Consider the following 21,147-nt stretch of genomic DNA (forward strand, 5'->3'; position numbering starts at 1 on the left):
CCATTATAAACAGATGTAACATAAAATGGTGCATGTGGATCAGCACTCTACCCTTATAAACAGATGTAACATAAAATGGTGCATGTGGATCAGCACTCTACCCTTATAAACAGATGTAACATAAAATGGTGCATGTGGATCAGCACTCTACCCTTATAAACAGATGTAACATAAAATGGTGCATGTGGATCAGCACTCTACCCTTATAAACAGATGTAACATAAAATGGTGCATGTGGATCAGCACTCTACCCTTATAAACAGATGTAACATAAAATGGTGCATGTGGATCAGCACTCTACCCTTATAAACAGATGTAACATAAAATGGTGCATGTGGATCAGCACTCTACCCTTATAAACAGATGTAACATAAAATGGTGCATGTGGATCAGCACTCTACCCTTATAAACAGATGTAACATAAAATGGTGCATGTGGATCAGCACTCTACCCTTATAAACAGATGTAACATAAAATGGTGCATGTGGATCAGCACTCTACCCTTATAAACAGATGTAACATAAAATGGTGCATGTGGATCAGCACTCTACCCTTATAAACAGATGTAACATAAAATGGTGCATGTGGATCAGCACTCTACCCTTATAAACAGATGTAACATAAAATGGTGCATGTGGATCAGCACTCTACCCTTATAAACAGATGTAACATAAAATGGTGCATGTGGATCAGCACTCTCCCTTATAAACAGATGTAACATAAAATGGTGCATGTGGATCAGCACTCTACCCTTATAAACAGATGTAACATAAAATGGTGCATGTGGATCAGCACTCTACCCTTATAAACAGATGTAACATAAAATGGTGCATGTGGATCAGCACTCTACCCTTATAAACAGATGTAACATAAAATGGTGCATGTGGATCAGCACTCTACCCTTATAAACAGATGTAACATAAAATGGTGCATGTGGATCAGCACTCTACCCTTATAAACAGATGTAACATAAAATGGTGCATGTGGATCAGCACTCTACCCTTATAAACAGATGTAACATAAAATGGTGCATGTGGATCAGCACTCTACCCTTATAAACAGATGTAACATAAAATGGTGCATGTGGATCAGCACTCTACCCTTATAAACAGATGTAACATAAAATGGTGCATGTGGATCAGCACTCTACCCTTATAAACAGATGTAACATAAAATGGTGCATGTGGATCAGCACTCTACCCTTATAAACAGATGTAACATAAAATGGTGCATGTGGATCAGCACTCTACCCTTATAAACAGATGTAACATAAAATGGTGCATGTGGATCAGCACTCTACCCTTATAAACAGATGTAACATAAAATGGTGCATGTGGATCAGCACTCTACCCTTATAAACAGATGTAACATAAAATGGTGCATGTGGATCAGCACTCTACCCTTATAAACAGATGTAACATAAAATGGTGCATGTGGATCAGCACTCTACCCTTATAAACAGATGTAACATAAAATGGTGCATGTGGATCAGCACTCTACCCTTATAAACAGATGTAACATAAAATGGTGCATGTGGATCAGCACTCTACCCTTATAAACAGATGTAACATAAAATGGTGCATGTGGATCAGCACTCTACCCTTATAAACAGATGTAACATAAAATGGTGCATGTGGATCAGCACTCTACCCTTATAAACAGATGTAACATAAAATGGTGCATGTGGATCAGCACTCTACCCTTATAAACAGATGTAACATAAAATGGTGCATGTGGATCAGCACTCTACCCTTATAAACAGATGTAACATAAAATGGTGCATGTGGATCAGCACTCTACCCTTATAAACAGATGTAACATAAAATGGTGCATGTGGATCAGCACTCTACCCTTATAAACAGATGTAACATAAAATGGTGCATGTGGATCAGCACTCTACCCTTATAAACAGATGTAACATAAAATGGTGCATGTGGATCAGCACTCTACCCTTATAAACAGATGTAACATAAAATGGTGCATGTGGATCAGCACTCTACCCTTATAAACAGATGTAACATAAAATGGTGCATGTGGATCAGCACTCTACCCTTATAAACAGATGTAACATAAAATGGTGCATGTGGATCAGCACTCTACCCTTATAAACAGATGTAACATAAAATGGTGCATGTGGATCAGCACTCTACCCTTATAAACAGATGTAACATAAAATGGTGCATGTGGATCAGCACTCTACCCTTATAAACAGATGTAACATAAAATGGTGCATGTGGATCAGCACTCTACCCTTATAAACAGATGTAACATAAAATGGTGCATGTGGATCAGCACTCTACCCTTATAAACAGATGTAACATAAAATGGTGCATGTGGATCAGCACTCTACCCTTATAAACAGATGTAACATAAAATGGTGCATGTGGATCAGCACTCTACCCTTATAAACAGATGTAACATAAAATGGTGCATGTGGATCAGCACTCTACCCTTATAAACAGATGTAACATAAAATGGTGCATGTGGATCAGCACTCTACCCTTATAAACAGATGTAACATAAAATGGTGCATGTGGATCAGCACTCTACCCTTATAAACAGATGTAACATAAAATGGTGCATGTGGATCAGCACTCTACCCTTATAAACAGATGTAACATAAAATGGTGCATGTGGATCAGCACTCTACCCTTATAAACAGATGTAACATAAAATGGTGCATGTGGATCAGCACTCTACCCTTATAAACAGATGTAACATAAAATGGTGCATGTGGATCAGCACTCTACCCTTATAAACAGATGTAACATAAAATGGTGCATGTGGATCAGCACTCTACCCTTATAAACAGATGTAACATAAAATGGTGCATGTGGATCAGCACTCTACCCTTATAAACAGATGTAACATAAAATGGTGCATGTGGATCAGCACTCTACCCTTATAAACAGATGTAACATAAAATGGTGCATGTGGATCAGCACTCTACCCTTATAAACAGATGTAACATAAAATGGTGCATGTGGATCAGCACTCTACCCTTATAAACAGATGTAACATAAAATGGTGCATGTGGATCAGCACTCTACCCTTATAAACAGATGTAACATAAAATGGTGCATGTGGATCAGCACTCTACCCTTATAAACAGATGTAACATAAAATGGTGCATGTGGATCAGCACTCTACCCTTATAAACAGATGTAACATAAAATGGTGCATGTGGATCAGCACTCTACCCTTATAAACAGATGTAACATAAAATGGTGCATGTGGATCAGCACTCTACCCTTATAAACAGATGTAACATAAAATGGTGCATGTGGATCAGCACTCTACCCTTATAAACAGATGTAACATAAAATGGTGCATGTGGATCAGCACTCTACCCTTATAAACAGATGTAACATAAAATGGTGCATGTGGATCAGCACTCTACCCTTATAAACAGATGTAACATAAAATGGTGCATGTGGATCAGCACTCTACCCTTATAAACAGATGTAACATAAAATGGTGCATGTGGATCAGCACTCTACCCTTATAAACAGATGTAACATAAAATGGTGCATGTGGATCAGCACTCTACCCTTATAAACAGATGTAACATAAAATGGTGCATGTGGATCAGCACTCTACCCTTATAAACAGATGTAACATAAAATGGTGCATGTGGATCAGCACTCTACCCTTATAAACAGATGTAACATAAAATGGTGCATGTGGATCAGCACTCTACCCTTATAAACAGATGTAACATAAAATGGTGCATGTGGATCAGCACTCTACCCTTATAAACAGATGTAACATAAAATGGTGCATGTGGATCAGCACTCTACCCTTATAAACAGATGTAACATAAAATGGTGCATGTGGATCAGCACTCTACCCTTATAAACAGATGTAACATAAAATGGTGCATGTGGATCAGCACTCTACCCTTATAAACAGATGTAACATAAAATGGTGCATGTGGATCAGCACTCTACCCTTATAAACAGATGTAACATAAAATGGTGCATGTGGATCAGCACTCTACCCTTATAAACAGATGTAACATAAAATGGTGCATGTGGATCAGCACTCTACCCTTATAAACAGATGTAACATAAAATGGTGCATGTGGATCAGCACTCTACCCTTATAAACAGATGTAACATAAAATGGTGCATGTGGATCAGCACTCTACCCTTATAAACAGATGTAACATAAAATGGTGCATGTGGATCAGCACTCTACCCTTATAAACAGATGTAACATAAAATGGTGCATGTGGATCAGCACTCTACCCTTATAAACAGATGTAACATAAAATGGTGCATGTGGATCAGCACTCTACCCTTATAAACAGATGTAACATAAAATGGTGCATGTGGATCAGCACTCTACCCTTATAAACAGATGTAACATAAAATGGTGCATGTGGATCAGCACTCTACCCTTATAAACAGATGTAACATAAAATGGTGCATGTGGATCAGCACTCTACCCTTATAAACAGATGTAACATAAAATGGTGCATGTGGATCAGCACTCTACCCTTATAAACAGATGTAACATAAAATGGTGCATGTGGATCAGCACTCTACCCTTATAAACAGATGTAACATAAAATGGTGCATGTGGATCAGCACTCTACCCTTATAAACAGATGTAACATAAAATGGTGCATGTGGATCAGCACTCTACCCTTATAAACAGATGTAACATAAAATGGTGCATGTGGATCAGCACTCTACCCTTATAAACAGATGTAACATAAAATGGTGCATGTGGATCAGCACTCTACCCTTATAAACAGATGTAACATAAAATGGTGCATGTGGATCAGCACTCTACCCTTATAAACAGATGTAACATAAAATGGTGCATGTGGATCAGCACTCTCCCCTTATAAACAGATGTAACATAAAATGGTGCATGTGGATCAGCACTCTACCCTTATAAACAGATGTAACATAAAATGGTGCATGTGGATCAGCACTCTACCCTTATAAACAGATGTAACATAAAATGGTGCATGTGGATCAGCACTCTACCCTTATAAACAGATGTAACATAAAATGGTGCATGTGGATCAGCACTCTACCCTTATAAACAGATGTAACATAAAATGGTGCATGTGGATCAGCACTCTACCCTTATAAACAGATGTAACATAAAATGGTGCATGTGGATCAGCACTCTACCCTTATAAACAGATGTAACATAAAATGGTGCATGTGGATCAGCACTCTACCCTTATAAACAGATGTAACATAAAATGGTGCATGTGGATCAGCACTCTACCCTTATAAACAGATGTAACATAAAATGGTGCATGTGGATCAGCACTCTACCCTTATAAACAGATGTAACATAAAATGGTGCATGTGGATCAGCACTCTACCCTTATAAACAGATGTAACATAAAATGGTGCATGTGGATCAGCACTCTACCCTTATAAACAGATGTAACATAAAATGGTGCATGTGGATCAGCACTCTACCCTTATAAACAGATGTAACATAAAATGGTGCATGTGGATCAGCACTCTACCCTTATAAACAGATGTAACATAAAATGGTGCATGTGGATCAGCACTCTACCCTTATAAACAGATGTAACATAAAATGGTGCATGTGGATCAGCACTCTACCCTTATAAACAGATGTAACATAAAATGGTGCATGTGGATCAGCACTCTACCCTTATAAACAGATGTAACATAAAATGGTGCATGTGGATCAGCACTCTACCCTTATAAACAGATGTAACATAAAATGGTGCATGTGGATCAGCACTCTACCCTTATAAACAGATGTAACATAAAATGGTGCATGTGGATCAGCACTCTACCCTTATAAACAGATGTAACATAAAATGGTGCATGTGGATCAGCACTCTACCCTTATAAACAGATGTAACATAAAATGGTGCATGTGGATCAGCACTCTACCCTTATAAACAGATGTAACATAAAATGGTGCATGTGGATCAGCACTCTACCCTTATAAACAGATGTAACATAAAATGGTGCATGTGGATCAGCACTCTACCCTTATAAACAGATGTAACATAAAATGGTGCATGTGGATCAGCACTCTACCCTTATAAACAGATGTAACATAAAATGGTGCATGTGGATCAGCACTCTACCCTTATAAACAGATGTAACATAAAATGGTGCATGTGGATCAGCACTCTACCCTTATAAACAGATGTAACATAAAATGGTGCATGTGGATCAGCACTCTACCCTTATAAACAGATGTAACATAAAATGGTGCATGTGGATCAGCACTCTACCCTTATAAACAGATGTAACATAAAATGGTGCATGTGGATCAGCACTCTACCCTTATAAACAGATGTAACATAAAATGGTGCATGTGGATCAGCACTCTACCCTTATAAACAGATGTAACATAAAATGGTGCATGTGGATCAGCACTCTACCCTTATAAACAGATGTAACATAAAATGGTGCATGTGGATCAGCACTCTACCCTTATAAACAGATGTAACATAAAATGGTGCATGTGGATCAGCACTCTACCCTTATAAACAGATGTAACATAAAATGGTGCATGTGGATCAGCACTCTACCCTTATAAACAGATGTAACATAAAATGGTGCATGTGGATCAGCACTCTACCCTTATAAACAGATGTAACATAAAATGGTGCATGTGGATCAGCACTCTACCCTTATAAACAGATGTAACATAAAATGGTGCATGTGGATCAGCACTCTACCCTTATAAACAGATGTAACATAAAATGGTGCATGTGGATCAGCACTCTACCCTTATAAACAGATGTAACATAAAATGGTGCATGTGGATCAGCACTCTACCCTTATAAACAGATGTAACATAAAATGGTGCATGTGGATCAGCACTCTACCCTTATAAACAGATGTAACATAAAATGGTGCATGTGGATCAGCACTCTACCCTTATAAACAGATGTAACATAAAATGGTGCATGTGGATCAGCACTCTACCCTTATAAACAGATGTAACATAAAATGGTGCATGTGGATCAGCACTCTACCCTTATAAACAGATGTAACATAAAATGGTGCATGTGGATCAGCACTCTACCCTTATAAACAGATGTAACATAAAATGGTGCATGTGGATCAGCACTCTACCCTTATAAACAGATGTAACATAAAATGGTGCATGTGGATCAGCACTCTACCCTTATAAACAGATGTAACATAAAATGGTGCATGTGGATCAGCACTCTACCCTTATAAACAGATGTAACATAAAATGGTGCATGTGGATCAGCACTCTACCCTTATAAACAGATGTAACATAAAATGGTGCATGTGGATCAGCACTCTACCCTTATAAACAGATGTAACATAAAATGGTGCATGTGGATCAGCACTCTACCCTTATAAACAGATGTAACATAAAATGGTGCATGTGGATCAGCACTCTACCCTTATAAACAGATGTAACATAAAATGGTGCATGTGGATCAGCACTCTACCCTTATAAACAGATGTAACATAAAATGGTGCATGTGGATCAGCACTCTACCCTTATAAACAGATGTAACATAAAATGGTGCATGTGGATCAGCACTCTACCCTTATAAACAGATGTAACATAAAATGGTGCATGTGGATCAGCACTCTACCCTTATAAACAGATGTAACATAAAATGGTGCATGTGGATCAGCACTCTACCCTTATAAACAGATGTAACATAAAATGGTGCATGTGGATCAGCACTCTACCCTTATAAACAGATGTAACATAAAATGGTGCATGTGGATCAGCACTCTACCCTTATAAACAGATGTAACATAAAATGGTGCATGTGGATCAGCACTCTACCCTTATAAACAGATGTAACATAAAATGGTGCATGTGGATCAGCACTCTACCCTTATAAACAGATGTAACATAAAATGGTGCATGTGGATCAGCACTCTACCCTTATAAACAGATGTAACATAAAATGGTGCATGTGGATCAGCACTCTACCCTTATAAACAGATGTAACATAAAATGGTGCATGTGGATCAGCACTCTACCCTTATAAACAGATGTAACATAAAATGGTGCATGTGGATCAGCACTCTACCCTTATAAACAGATGTAACATAAAATGGTGCATGTGGATCAGCACTCTACCCTTATAAACAGATGTAACATAAAATGGTGCATGTGGATCAGCACTCTACCCTTATAAACAGATGTAACATAAAATGGTGCATGTGGATCAGCACTCTACCCTTATAAACAGATGTAACATAAAATGGTGCATGTGGATCAGCACTCTACCCTTATAAACAGATGTAACATAAAATGGTGCATGTGGATCAGCACTCTACCCTTATAAACAGATGTAACATAAAATGGTGCATGTGGATCAGCACTCTACCCTTATAAACAGATGTAACATAAAATGGTGCATGTGGATCAGCACTCTACCCTTATAAACAGATGTAACATAAAATGGTGCATGTGGATCAGCACTCTACCCTTATAAACAGATGTAACATAAAATGGTGCATGTGGATCAGCACTCTACCCTTATAAACAGATGTAACATAAAATGGTGCATGTGGATCAGCACTCTACCCTTATAAACAGATGTAACATAAAATGGTGCATGTGGATCAGCACTCTACCCTTATAAACAGATGTAACATAAAATGGTGCATGTGGATCAGCACTCTACCCTTATAAACAGATGTAACATAAAATGGTGCATGTGGATCAGCACTCTACCCTTATAAACAGATGTAACATAAAATGGTGCATGTGGATCAGCACTCTACCCTTATAAACAGATGTAACATAAAATGGTGCATGTGGATCAGCACTCTACCCTTATAAACAGATGTAACATAAAATGGTGCATGTGGATCAGCACTCTACCCTTATAAACAGATGTAACATAAAATGGTGCATGTGGATCAGCACTCTACCCTTATAAACAGATGTAACATAAAATGGTGCATGTGGATCAGCACTCTACCCTTATAAACAGATGTAACATAAAATGGTGCATGTGGATCAGCACTCTACCCTTATAAACAGATGTAACATAAAATGGTGCATGTGGATCAGCACTCTACCCTTATAAACAGATGTAACATAAAATGGTGCATGTGGATCAGCACTCTACCCTTATAAACAGATGTAACATAAAATGGTGCATGTGGATCAGCACTCTACCCTTATAAACAGATGTAACATAAAATGGTGCATGTGGATCAGCACTCTACCCTTATAAACAGATGTAACATAAAATGGTGCATGTGGATCAGCACTCTACCCTTATAAACAGATGTAACATAAAATGGTGCATGTGGATCAGCACTCTACCCTTATAAACAGATGTAACATAAAATGGTGCATGTGGATCAGCACTCTACCCTTATAAACAGATGTAACATAAAATGGTGCATGTGGATCAGCACTCTACCCTTATAAACAGATGTAACATAAAATGGTGCATGTGGATCAGCACTCTACCCTTATAAACAGATGTAACATAAAATGGTGCATGTGGATCAGCACTCTACCCTTATAAACAGATGTAACATAAAATGGTGCATGTGGATCAGCACTCTACCCTTATAAACAGATGTAACATAAAATGGTGCATGTGGATCAGCACTCTACCCTTATAAACAGATGTAACATAAAATGGTGCATGTGGATCAGCACTCTACCCTTATAAACAGATGTAACATAAAATGGTGCATGTGGATCAGCACTCTACCCTTATAAACAGATGTAACATAAAATGGTGCATGTGGATCAGCACTCTACCCTTATAAACAGATGTAACATAAAATGGTGCATGTGGATCAGCACTCTACCCTTATAAACAGATGTAACATAAAATGGTGCATGTGGATCAGCACTCTACCCTTATAAACAGATGTAACATAAAATGGTGCATGTGGATCAGCACTCTACCCTTATAAACAGATGTAACATAAAATGGTGCATGTGGATCAGCACTCTACCCTTATAAACAGATGTAACATAAAATGGTGCATGTGGATCAGCACTCTACCCTTATAAACAGATGTAACATAAAATGGTGCATGTGGATCAGCACTCTACCCTTATAAACAGATGTAACATAAAATGGTGCATGTGGATCAGCACTCTACCCTTATAAACAGATGTAACATAAAATGGTGCATGTGGATCAGCACTCTACCCTTATAAACAGATGTAACATAAAATGGTGCATGTGGATCAGCACTCTACCCTTATAAACAGATGTAACATAAAATGGTGCATGTGGATCAGCACTCTACCCTTATAAACAGATGTAACATAAAATGGTGCATGTGGATCAGCACTCTACCCTTATAAACAGATGTAACATAAAATGGTGCATGTGGATCAGCACTCTACCCTTATAAACAGATGTAACATAAAATGGTGCATGTGGATCAGCACTCTACCCTTATAAACAGATGTAACATAAAATGGTGCATGTGGATCAGCACTCTACCCTTATAAACAGATGTAACATAAAATGGTGCATGTGGATCAGCACTCTACCCTTATAAACAGATGTAACATAAAATGGTGCATGTGGATCAGCACTCTACCCTTATAAACAGATGTAACATAAAATGGTGCATGTGGATCAGCACTCTACCCTTATAAACAGATGTAACATAAAATGGTGCATGTGGATCAGCACTCTACCCTTATAAACAGATGTAACATAAAATGGTGCATGTGGATCAGCACTCTACCCTTATAAACAGATGTAACATAAAATGGTGCATGTGGATCAGCACTCTACCCTTATAAACAGATGTAACATAAAATGGTGCATGTGGATCAGCACTCTACCCTTATAAACAGATGTAACATAAAATGGTGCATGTGGATCAGCACTCTAAACATTCCTGTAGCACTGTTTATATACCTTCCATTGACCTCCCAAATTTAAAGTTAGACTATACATCATTCAGGCATTTACAAACTGATCTTCCGTTTAACTTAATTGTCCATTAATTTAATTAGAAACATTCATCTATTAATGGCTTGTATTTGTTCATTAATATACTGCTCTCTACTACTCCTCCATTTTATTCCACTTTAACTATTAAAAATGAATTAATGTTTTTACTTTATCATTTCACCAGTTGCTTATCTACATCTCTACAGAAAGCAAAGGTAATCTAGCATGCATATCAAAAACTAGTATTTTCCTACTGATTTTGCTTTTAACTAAATTTTCCATTAATTTAATTAGAAATGTTCATCTACTAGAGACTTGTTTGTTCAGTCATATATTATTCTTTATCACTCCCTGTTTTATTTCACTTTAACTTTTACAAATAAATTATGTTTTACTTTATCATTACACCAGTTGCTTCCCCACATCCCTCCCAAAAGCGAAGGTTATCTAGCATGTATATCAAAAACGTCTGCATTGACTCAGTATGTAAAATATGTACATATGACTATTTGTGTCCATGTGTTGTTTGGGCACCCATTTAAGAGCAGTGTTCCTGTACTTTTTACTCTGTACTCTTGGTTGTAGTCCAAAACAAATGGAGATAAGCAGTAGGACAAAGGGACAGTCTTATCTACCTGGATTAATGAGTACCACCCATGTTTTCACCTCTCACTCATCAATTTCTCAGTAGATGTGGACCTTGCTTTAGAAAGAAAAAAATATACATATGCCTTTTTGTGCCTTCACAGCTCCCAGTTGGTCTTCTCATTCCAAGTGACTATTTCCTTTCACATTTCTCAATCAGCTTAGCACTGTCCTCAACAGCTGTGCAGTATATCCCATCATCAGGATATGGATATCCAACATAGTGGCACCAATCATTACAAACGTAGCGAATGAGAAAGTAGAAACAAAGGTAAATGGTTATGTAATCGCTACTCAGGTGTCTGCTCCTATCACCATTCTCCTGCCATGTGAACTTACTTAGAGCCAGCTTGTACTGATGGCTTATTTTATAGATCCTTTCTTTGCCCTTCTCACCCCATTCTTCTGTTAATCTGAGCCTTAAGTAGACAGCTTGTAATATGTTGCTGATAAACTAAGCTACCTACCAAGTTCGCCATGAATCTTAGCATATCATGCCTTTGGGACCTTCCTATTCTTATACTTTCTCTTTTTTCCTAACCTGTAAGTCAGTTTGGCTTTGCAACAGCTCTTCCATTTCATTTGCTGCATTTCTTCTGCTTGAAACGCCACTGAGACTTCTATCAAATTTTGACTTTTTGTTCAGCTTCATGCCATGCTTTGCTTAAGCTATCATGTCCACTCATGTAGCAGATAGCTCAGAACCAGGTCATGGATCCCACATCAGTATTTAGGCCATCCATTTCTTTAAGAACACAGTTAAAGTTTATGACGCATTTTTCTTTATCTCACATTTTATTCTACTTCATGAATAAATTCTTTATTCTTTAAGAAACTCTTCCCCCATTGCTGGCTTTTCTCTGTGCCCACTTTTCGTCTTTTATAATACTTTATTTACTGGCCATCTTTAATAAATAGTTTGTTTGGAGACCTGGAATACACTGACAGACCTCATGAGCTATCCTGCTATTTTCTACAGGCTTAACAGCATCCCATGCCGCACTTCCAGTACCAGTTTGTATCATGATCATTTTATTCAATATTAGTCTGCCACCAAAGGTAATTTGTACCAAAAGACATGATCAAAGCATTTTCAGTGAAAAAAAAGAATGGAAGCAGACCAGGAATTTCATTAGTACATCTTGGAAGAAGTAATTGATTAATGCTGATGTTATAGGTAAGTATACATTATAGGTTAGTAGCATACATCCACTGCTCTGAAAGTGAAATGGTGTCCCTGACAAAAGGCAGATATTTATGCCTTTGAGGAGACTGTCCATGATTTTCATCCTAGCAAACTGAGCAGTATATTCATTAGAGATAAAAAGCTGGCTTCCGTGCCCTAATTACAGTCTCATTGAACTGTGTCATTGCCTGTCTTGTTTTGCTGTTAACAAGAACCCATCTTTAATGAGGACTGTTCCAACATGCATTTCATTGAGAATGACAATATAACTTTCTCAAGCCTATGTTCAGCTGCAAAATTAAATAGATTTGCTTCTTTTGATGTCTCACTAAGGTGTGTTACTGCACATTAATGATGTTTCGATTCTGAGCATGTAGAAACTAAATTAGGAAATAATTTATAATGTGGAGACATTCAACATGCCCTTGCATGATAAGAAAAAACATGTATGATGATTTATTGTATGTTTGTTTATACAGCTTTACCTAACATGTTTTAATTACAAAGAACTCATATCTCTTCACTGGAAAAAAAGCATACATCATGTTCAACAGCATCTCAGTTTTATCATGTTATTTACAATTATTTTACAGTTTATTGGCTGATAAATTACATACTGTTTTGTTGATTCTCAGCAGGTCCCCAATGGCAGTATGCATTCAATGTGGTAACTGAAGCAAAGGAAATCTGTACCAGACTTCCACATTTAGTACCCTAATTAACTGGCAGGGGACAAAGTGTTAGTAAAGCAAAATAAGCAGATCTCAGTGCCAATTAAATCTCATGTCAACACAAGGTGCATCAGTTCTCTGTTTTCTTTCCATAAATTGTCACAGCAGAAGCAAAAGCATTCGGAGTTTATTTTATTTAATAAATATAAAGCACAATTTAATCTTCGCTGAGCAGGCTTCTTTCTCTACACAAAAAGGGCAAGTCACTTGCATCAAAACAATTTATTTCAGGTCCCTAAATGCCAACAGGATGTGCGACTGAGCTCCCGATGCAAGTTATACAAATTCATAGCAAATGAAGAGGAGAGCTGAACTGAAAATTATGGGTTTGATGAAAACTGACTGTACAGTCACACATGTGACAGCAGGGAGTTCATCATTCCCAAACATTTAGCTGGCTAGCCTAAAGAAAGCTATCAAATCTCATGTTTATCTCTGCATGAGGGAACTGAACATCAGTTCTTCTCAGTATAGATGTTTCATTTCAGCAGGATTTAATTAAATTGAAGTAGTTTTGCATTTGAAAAATGTTTGTTCAGTAACAGTGTGCTAGGAATGACATAATTATTACTTCAGCAACTTTGATTATAAAACGCTCTATATATTTATCCACAATATCAGAGGTAATATTCATAACGATCTTCCAGTCAATTGACAGCACTCCAGTAAGTATATCATAAAGATTGTTTGTATTGTAGCTAGTTGCCAATGTACTAATAATTTGCATTTCATTGTTATATATTTTTCTGCACACATTGACTGAAAGAGTTCAGCATATAATGGGACGTGTTGAATTTTATCTTATTTGACTAAGCTGGATGACAGCAATTTTTCTTTAGATGACTAATTAATAACAAGAGACATTAGCTTATACTTTTGTGCAGACATTTGTGTAGATTTTGTAGGCTGATCCCAGAACAAGTGTGACGTAAGTGACAAATTGCAGTACACATGCAAATGATGCTTTTTTCATACATCATAATTTTAATCAAAGATTGCGTGTACTAGAATAAAATTCAGCACCAGAAGAAAAGAGTTGCTGATGTTTGTAGTCATTCTCAAATATTTATCAAAAGCTCCAAAGGCTACTTTTTTCAAGATATAACAATTAGCTTATTTAGATCTATGTTTAAGAGTCTGCAGACAAAAATGACAAGGAAGAGAAACAGATATAATACATAATGCAAGTGGTGTGTGTGTGTGTGTGTGTGTGTGTGTGTGTGTGTGTGTGTGTGTGTGTGTGTGTGTGTGTGTGTGTGTGTGTGTGTGCGCGCGCATCTACGTCTATGCTTAAAACAGCTTTTTAGGTTTTAACTGATAAAAGAAAGAAAATCATCTGCTGTGTTTATATAGAGGATTATGATCTGTTGCTGATTGCAACCCACTTATTATGTGTACAAAACATGGATGCCAAGAAATTCAAATCTGGAGCAAAGCTTGAAAGGAGAAACTTGGTATCCATGTCAAGAACATATAGTATGTACTTATGACTGGAAATCTGCTCATAATTTTTTGTAGTGCATTGAGATTTATCTTCCCCACGTACTACAAATTAGTCAAAAATTTAATTTAAAAAAATGCAGTATGTTGTGTTGGCTTTAAAGCTGGTAAAGCAGTTGGGAATTCCCTATGTAAGGAAAGCTATTTAATTCAAAATGCCCTGTGCAGTTTAGCAGAGAGCAGTTAGAAATGGAAGTTGAAATGCAGCCATTTTACCTGCTTCTGCTGCTGTTTACTGGTCAGTGCTGTCTGCTTTTAGTGTAAACTTGATGTTAACAACACCTAGGACTTGCTTAACAATCCTCTAAGCATTGTTAAGGTCGGGTCTCACTCTGTAGTGGCGCTTAACCAGGATATTATTCTCTGTTTTTTAACATAATCACAGCACTTTGTAGACTATATATTTATTTGTCTTGTTAGGCTGGAAGTTCCAACTTCAGTGAGTTCATTTTCATTGGAGACCTTCCAGCATAACTGAAATAAAAAGCAAGTAAATAACAATGGCACTGAAAAAAATAACATTACAATATCAATATTCCCTTTGTCACCAAGGTAGTAAATTAAAAATCCCACAAATACAGGACAAATGGGTATACAATAATTATGCTTTTTGAATGCAGAAAGAAAAAGGAATACTCTGCAAGAGTTACCAAGGCAATATTTAACAAAGTAAAACAGTAACAAGACAATAATAAAACAAAAAAGTGCCCAAATTATTTTACTATGGTGATTTCTTCAATCCTTGAAATTCAGAAAGGTTACTATCAGTTGTAAATTGGGTTTACCACTAGCAGTAGCCCTTTCCAATTCAGAAACAGCCCTACTGCACTATTTATATGTGTTCTATAGAATCACCACTGTGGGCTACTGCTCCAGTTTATTGCATATGTTAATGATGCATTCTGGGGAGAGGCATATGATAATTAGTCATGTGATTTCTCCCAGAAATGCCTCTGGTAAGTGCTTTATACAACCATGTAATTCATAGAACCATTAGGCTGCATAAACCAACTTCACAAGCCATGTTAATTAACTCTGCCAATAGTTTACATTCATCCATTATTTTCAACATAAGAGATCATGTTAAAGATAAGTATTGGAGAGTTTAGCAGAGGGATAGTGGTAGTGACGTGCATGTGTATGTGTGTGTGGCAGTGTGTATGGGTGTCTGTAGATGTATGAGTGGTGTCAGGTGTGTGTGTGTGTGTGTGTGTGTGTGTGTGTGTGTGTGTGTGTGTATGGATAAATGGGTGAGTGTACTATATGTGAGTTCAATCAGTTGGGGTGTGTCCTTGATGCCCAGTGAGTGTCTGTGGGGGACTGGGCTTCCACACCTTTTAACTCTACCTAGACTAATGTACACTGACTGTCACATGATGAGGGATGAATATAGATACCAGGCACACATTAATTATTATTTAACTCACTGAAAAGTAAGTAAAACAACAGATTTTCCAACAAGAGGTTGCAAATGAAGGCTTGAAAGTATGATACTCTAATGTCTGGCATTGTTGACTGACTGCATTCCTCCATGAGAGGGACATGCCTAATGTAAGAGGCCAAATCATGGACATTCTACTAAATTAGAGGCAGTTGATATATATATGAGGATGCATTCATGTGTATGCGTTTGAATGTGTGCATGTGGCTGTCTGGGGGGGGGGGGTGAATGAGAGGGTGGTTTGTCAACACAATGCAACTGCTACCAGCAGTGATTCTGTTATCCCGTGCAGTATTCACTGAGCAATTAAGAGATGTACAAACTAGCCATTAATGAGGTCCTTCCTCACGGTGCCTAATGCATCTTTGAATCGCTGTTTCTCACTATTGTGTTAAAGGGTTCTATTGGCCACAGCACATACCACTCACAGCTGTTTTTTTTTTTTTCAGAATACTGTTCATTGTCTTTTAATAGTTAAACATGTCCTCTATTGCAAAGATAGGATTGTTTTTTTTACAATATGCTGCATTTTTAGGGTAACATATTCTGCATGAATCAGTCAGTTTGTTTATAATTATATCATGCAAATAATTTTTGAAACAAAAAAGCAAAATACAAAACATATCCATGATGCCTGAGTTTTAAAGATTCAGCATTATCTAAGCTGAGAATGAAGGGTTGTTATATTATTTTGTAGACTTACTTAAAGAAAACAAACATAAAGGATTCATTTTCTGTCTTTGAGTAAGTAAACCCAGCCTGTTCTATTGTGATGAGACATTTTACATTTATTTTTGACAAAAGTTGTGTCCATCCATCCATCCTTCCATCCATCCATCCATCCATCCATCCATCCATCCATCCATCCTTCCATCCATCCATCCATCCATCCATCCATCCATCCATCCATCCATTCAATGAATGTTCCTTTGATGTTATAACTACTACATCTTTCCCCAGGTATATCTACCCTAATCAGCATAAACATGGCTATCATTACAGTAAGAGACGAAAGCAGACTAGTTGTCAAAATGGGGTCTATATTAAAAAGACGAACGCTTACTTACCCTAACGCCTAAACATCGACTCGTCTTCATCGAATCGCGGAAACATCAATCGTCCAGAAGAACGAAAGCAGAAACATCGAATCATCATGGTTGGCCTTCTGCAGTATAGCTCCGTAAGGTAAGTATGTGATAGTTAGAGACCTTAGGGTTAGGGTGCGGGTTAAGGGGTTAAGGTAAGTGTATGTCTGTGGATTATTTAGTTTGTTTGGGTTTAGCTTTTTAAGATAAGTTTGCGATAGTTACGGACCTTAGGGTTAGGGTGCGGGTTAAGTTAAGTGCGTACATGGTGGTATATGTAAGATTTAGTGTAGGGTTAGAGGTAGGGTTTAGTTTAGGGTTAGAAGTAGGGTTTTGTTAGTGTATGTATGTGGTTTATTTAGTTTGTTTGTGTAGGTAGTATGTAGCGGGTGGTGGGGTGGGACAAGTATGACATTTCGACTTTTTGAAATTCATGGTTTAGGGCGTTCGGTGTATATGCGGTTCGATGAAGATGGGTCGACGTTTAGGCATTCGATGAGGTAAGCGTTTGTCTTTATAATATAGACCTGTCAAAATGCTTGGGAGTTTTGCAATGTACACAGGGATATGGTAAGCTGCTTAATTGTTTGAGTAATCAGAGTTAAATTTTATTTTTTTTTTTTAATGATACATCTGTGTATGTTGAGGAAAAAAACTGCAATAAATTCAACACACCTATTTCCAGACTTTCACTGTTGATGGTGATGTTGGTGTTGCACAGAGGATATCACCTGACATCACCTATTTTTTCAAAGGAAAGAACAAAGCTGAACAGATTACGAACCACCTTTTTTTCTTTTTGCTTTTAATCTGATCAGATGTTAATATTGACATTCATAATGATTTGACTAAATTCCTTATAGTTTAATTGGACCTAAAATGCATTTAGGTACAAAGACATCCAGTTATCTAAAATGCACTTAAGCATAAACCCTGCACATGTAACAAAAATGGCAATTTATTTCACAATCCTGGAATCCTGGAATTAGTTGTATGACAAACCTGTCCTTAGTTACTGTTTACTTAAAGAAAATGGCATACAATGCACCTTGTGGTCTTCAATTTCAAGAAGAAACTGAAAACTCAAAACATTGAACAGCCCTTAGTACTTCATCATCTTCTCTAGTTCAAAAGGTTAAATGTGATGTATCCCTCACAAGGTAAGAATTTACATTAAATAAATTCAGTTTACTGTAAGGAAACTCTCTTATACATGGCTTTGTTCCAACAAGGAGGGTTTTCAGCCTTCATGCTAACTTTATATTTAATCCAGTTCCCTGAGGAATTAAATAAAAAGATTTTATAGTGTTCCAATGAAAAGATGTGTCCACTTCATGCACTACAGAATAAAAGTCTGGTAAGATTAAGTTCCCATTTTATTTTTAAGGATTTTAATCTTTGGAACTATGAACATTTTGAGTGATAATGTTTAAGTAGCACAGGTGTGGAGTTGCAGAGCACTCATATTGGGAGGGGATATTAGACTTTCTCCTCTAAGAAAAATGTTTTAAATGTATAACAGCAACTTTCAAAGATTGCTTTTACTGGTGTTAAATCACACTTACATTTTTGCAGTTTCAGGACTTGCGTTATTAAGCCTCAAGCATCCATTAGGGAGTCATTGAGCTGAGATATTTTCTAAGAATCTGAAAATCTACTTTAGTGTCATTATATATTTTAATTTAATGCTTTAAGATAACAGATGTCATCTAAAACTGCAAAAGTATCAGACAATAATATCAGTGGCAGTTGTTAGAGTGGTGTAGACAAAAATATAAAATGTATAACACATTTGTCTGTGTTAGTTACAATTCAGGAATATACAAATGGATTTAGGTGTTAGCTGAAATTCATGTTTTTTTGTCAATGGTTTCACAGTACTGAGAAGATGATGTTGTAGTGCATGGAGGGGCATGATTGTGCTCCAAAATTGGATAAAAGATAAACCTGTTACAAGCTACTGTAGTGTGAGATCCAACCGTAACAATGCTTCCACAGGTGTGTAACAAATGTTACACACTCTCTAAGCCCTGTTACAGTAGGTATAAGGGAAAGGATGTTCGTTCACTCTCAGTGGTCCCTGAATATCTTTATTATGTCCACGTAAGTAAATGTATTAAAACTTGGCCCTGATTTTCTTACTTGCTTACTATCTATGTGACTGCACTCACTAAGTGCTTTATTGGATTTCAAAGCTGGCAAACACATTGTGTTTTTTTTTTCCTTTTGTAACTGATAGTACATGGAGTAGATAAGACTCCATGCACTAGAAAGATTTATGAATGGGCCTCACCAATCATAACCTGTCATAAAGTGTTCACAACATGGATGTCAAGATTCACCTCTTTAGCTTTGCTCTCAAGATGAGTTTCTTGGCATCCATGTCTCAAACACATAATAACATGGTTACATTCGGAGACCCAATCATAACCTATATGACTATATGATTATATTATATTCTATATAATATGCATTATATTACCTACTTTTCTGCAGCTTTTGATATGTAATGGTTATAACAAGTAAAAATAATAAAAATATGTGCTATCACATATTAAAAAACTGAGCAAGTTTAAGCTGTTTCAACAGTTGTCACAATCAAAAGAAAAGAGTTAGTAATAAGCATTTTCAGTTAACTGTTAAGAGTTTCCATGGCATGTTATAAAAACAAAACAAAAGCAGACCGTAAGTAATTGTATCATATCATCTGACACGTTAACAAAACTGGCAAGTGAGAGTCTAAGATTTTCAAATGCTCTCCAAATATAGGTATAATAATTAGGATGTAGTGCATTTACAAACGTCTTGTGTGTTGCAGTAATAAAAATATACTAAACCTTCATTAAAGTGTCTTTTAAGATTTTTATATAAAATATATACCATTTTCAGATATTCTTCACATAGTTTTCGGTTTTAAAATGTTATGGCAGAGGAAAAATGAAGAGTTACTTAAATGAACTCCAGTAGCTAATGTTCTAACAGGTATTGCTGCATACTAATCTTTAAATAGACCCCCTTCTCCACCCATGTTAGAGGTTGCACCACCCACACCTCCTGCAACTTATATATATCAACTCTAAGACTGCAGTGCAGAGAGGAAAGAAAGGGCAAAACCCAGTACAAGGATCTAGTCCAATTTTTAAAAAGCTGGCAGCAAATGTATTCACCCTCCCATGTTTCATTCTTTTGTGCATGATCTTACAACATTTGAAATTTCAGCTATGTGAAATTATGAAATTATCCCATATACATATAGATTAGATATAGATATAAATATATAGATGATGTATATGTATATATATATATATATATATATATATATATATATATATATATATATATATATATATATATATATATATATATATATATATATATATATATATATATATATATATATATACATACACATACATATATATTGTTGTACTTCCTTTAATCGAGTGTGCTTTCTGTTGACATCTATTTTGTTAACATACTTTGGTCAACAAAATAGATGGTCGAGGTCGACAGGTGTGAGATGGACAATGCCCAGGGTAGCAGAACATGTCCCTTCCTTTGGGATTGTGTGACCTCAGAGTTAGTCTATTTAATTGTCAGGGGGTATAGGGGTAAGATAAGTTTTATTTTTCATGTTCCAAGGTTAT

This window comes from Protopterus annectens, chromosome 3.part1 (genome assembly GCF_019279795.1).
Source record: "Protopterus annectens isolate FY-2018-M chromosome 3.part1, PAN1.0, whole genome shotgun sequence".
Taxonomy (NCBI): Eukaryota; Metazoa; Chordata; order Ceratodontiformes; family Protopteridae; genus Protopterus; species Protopterus annectens.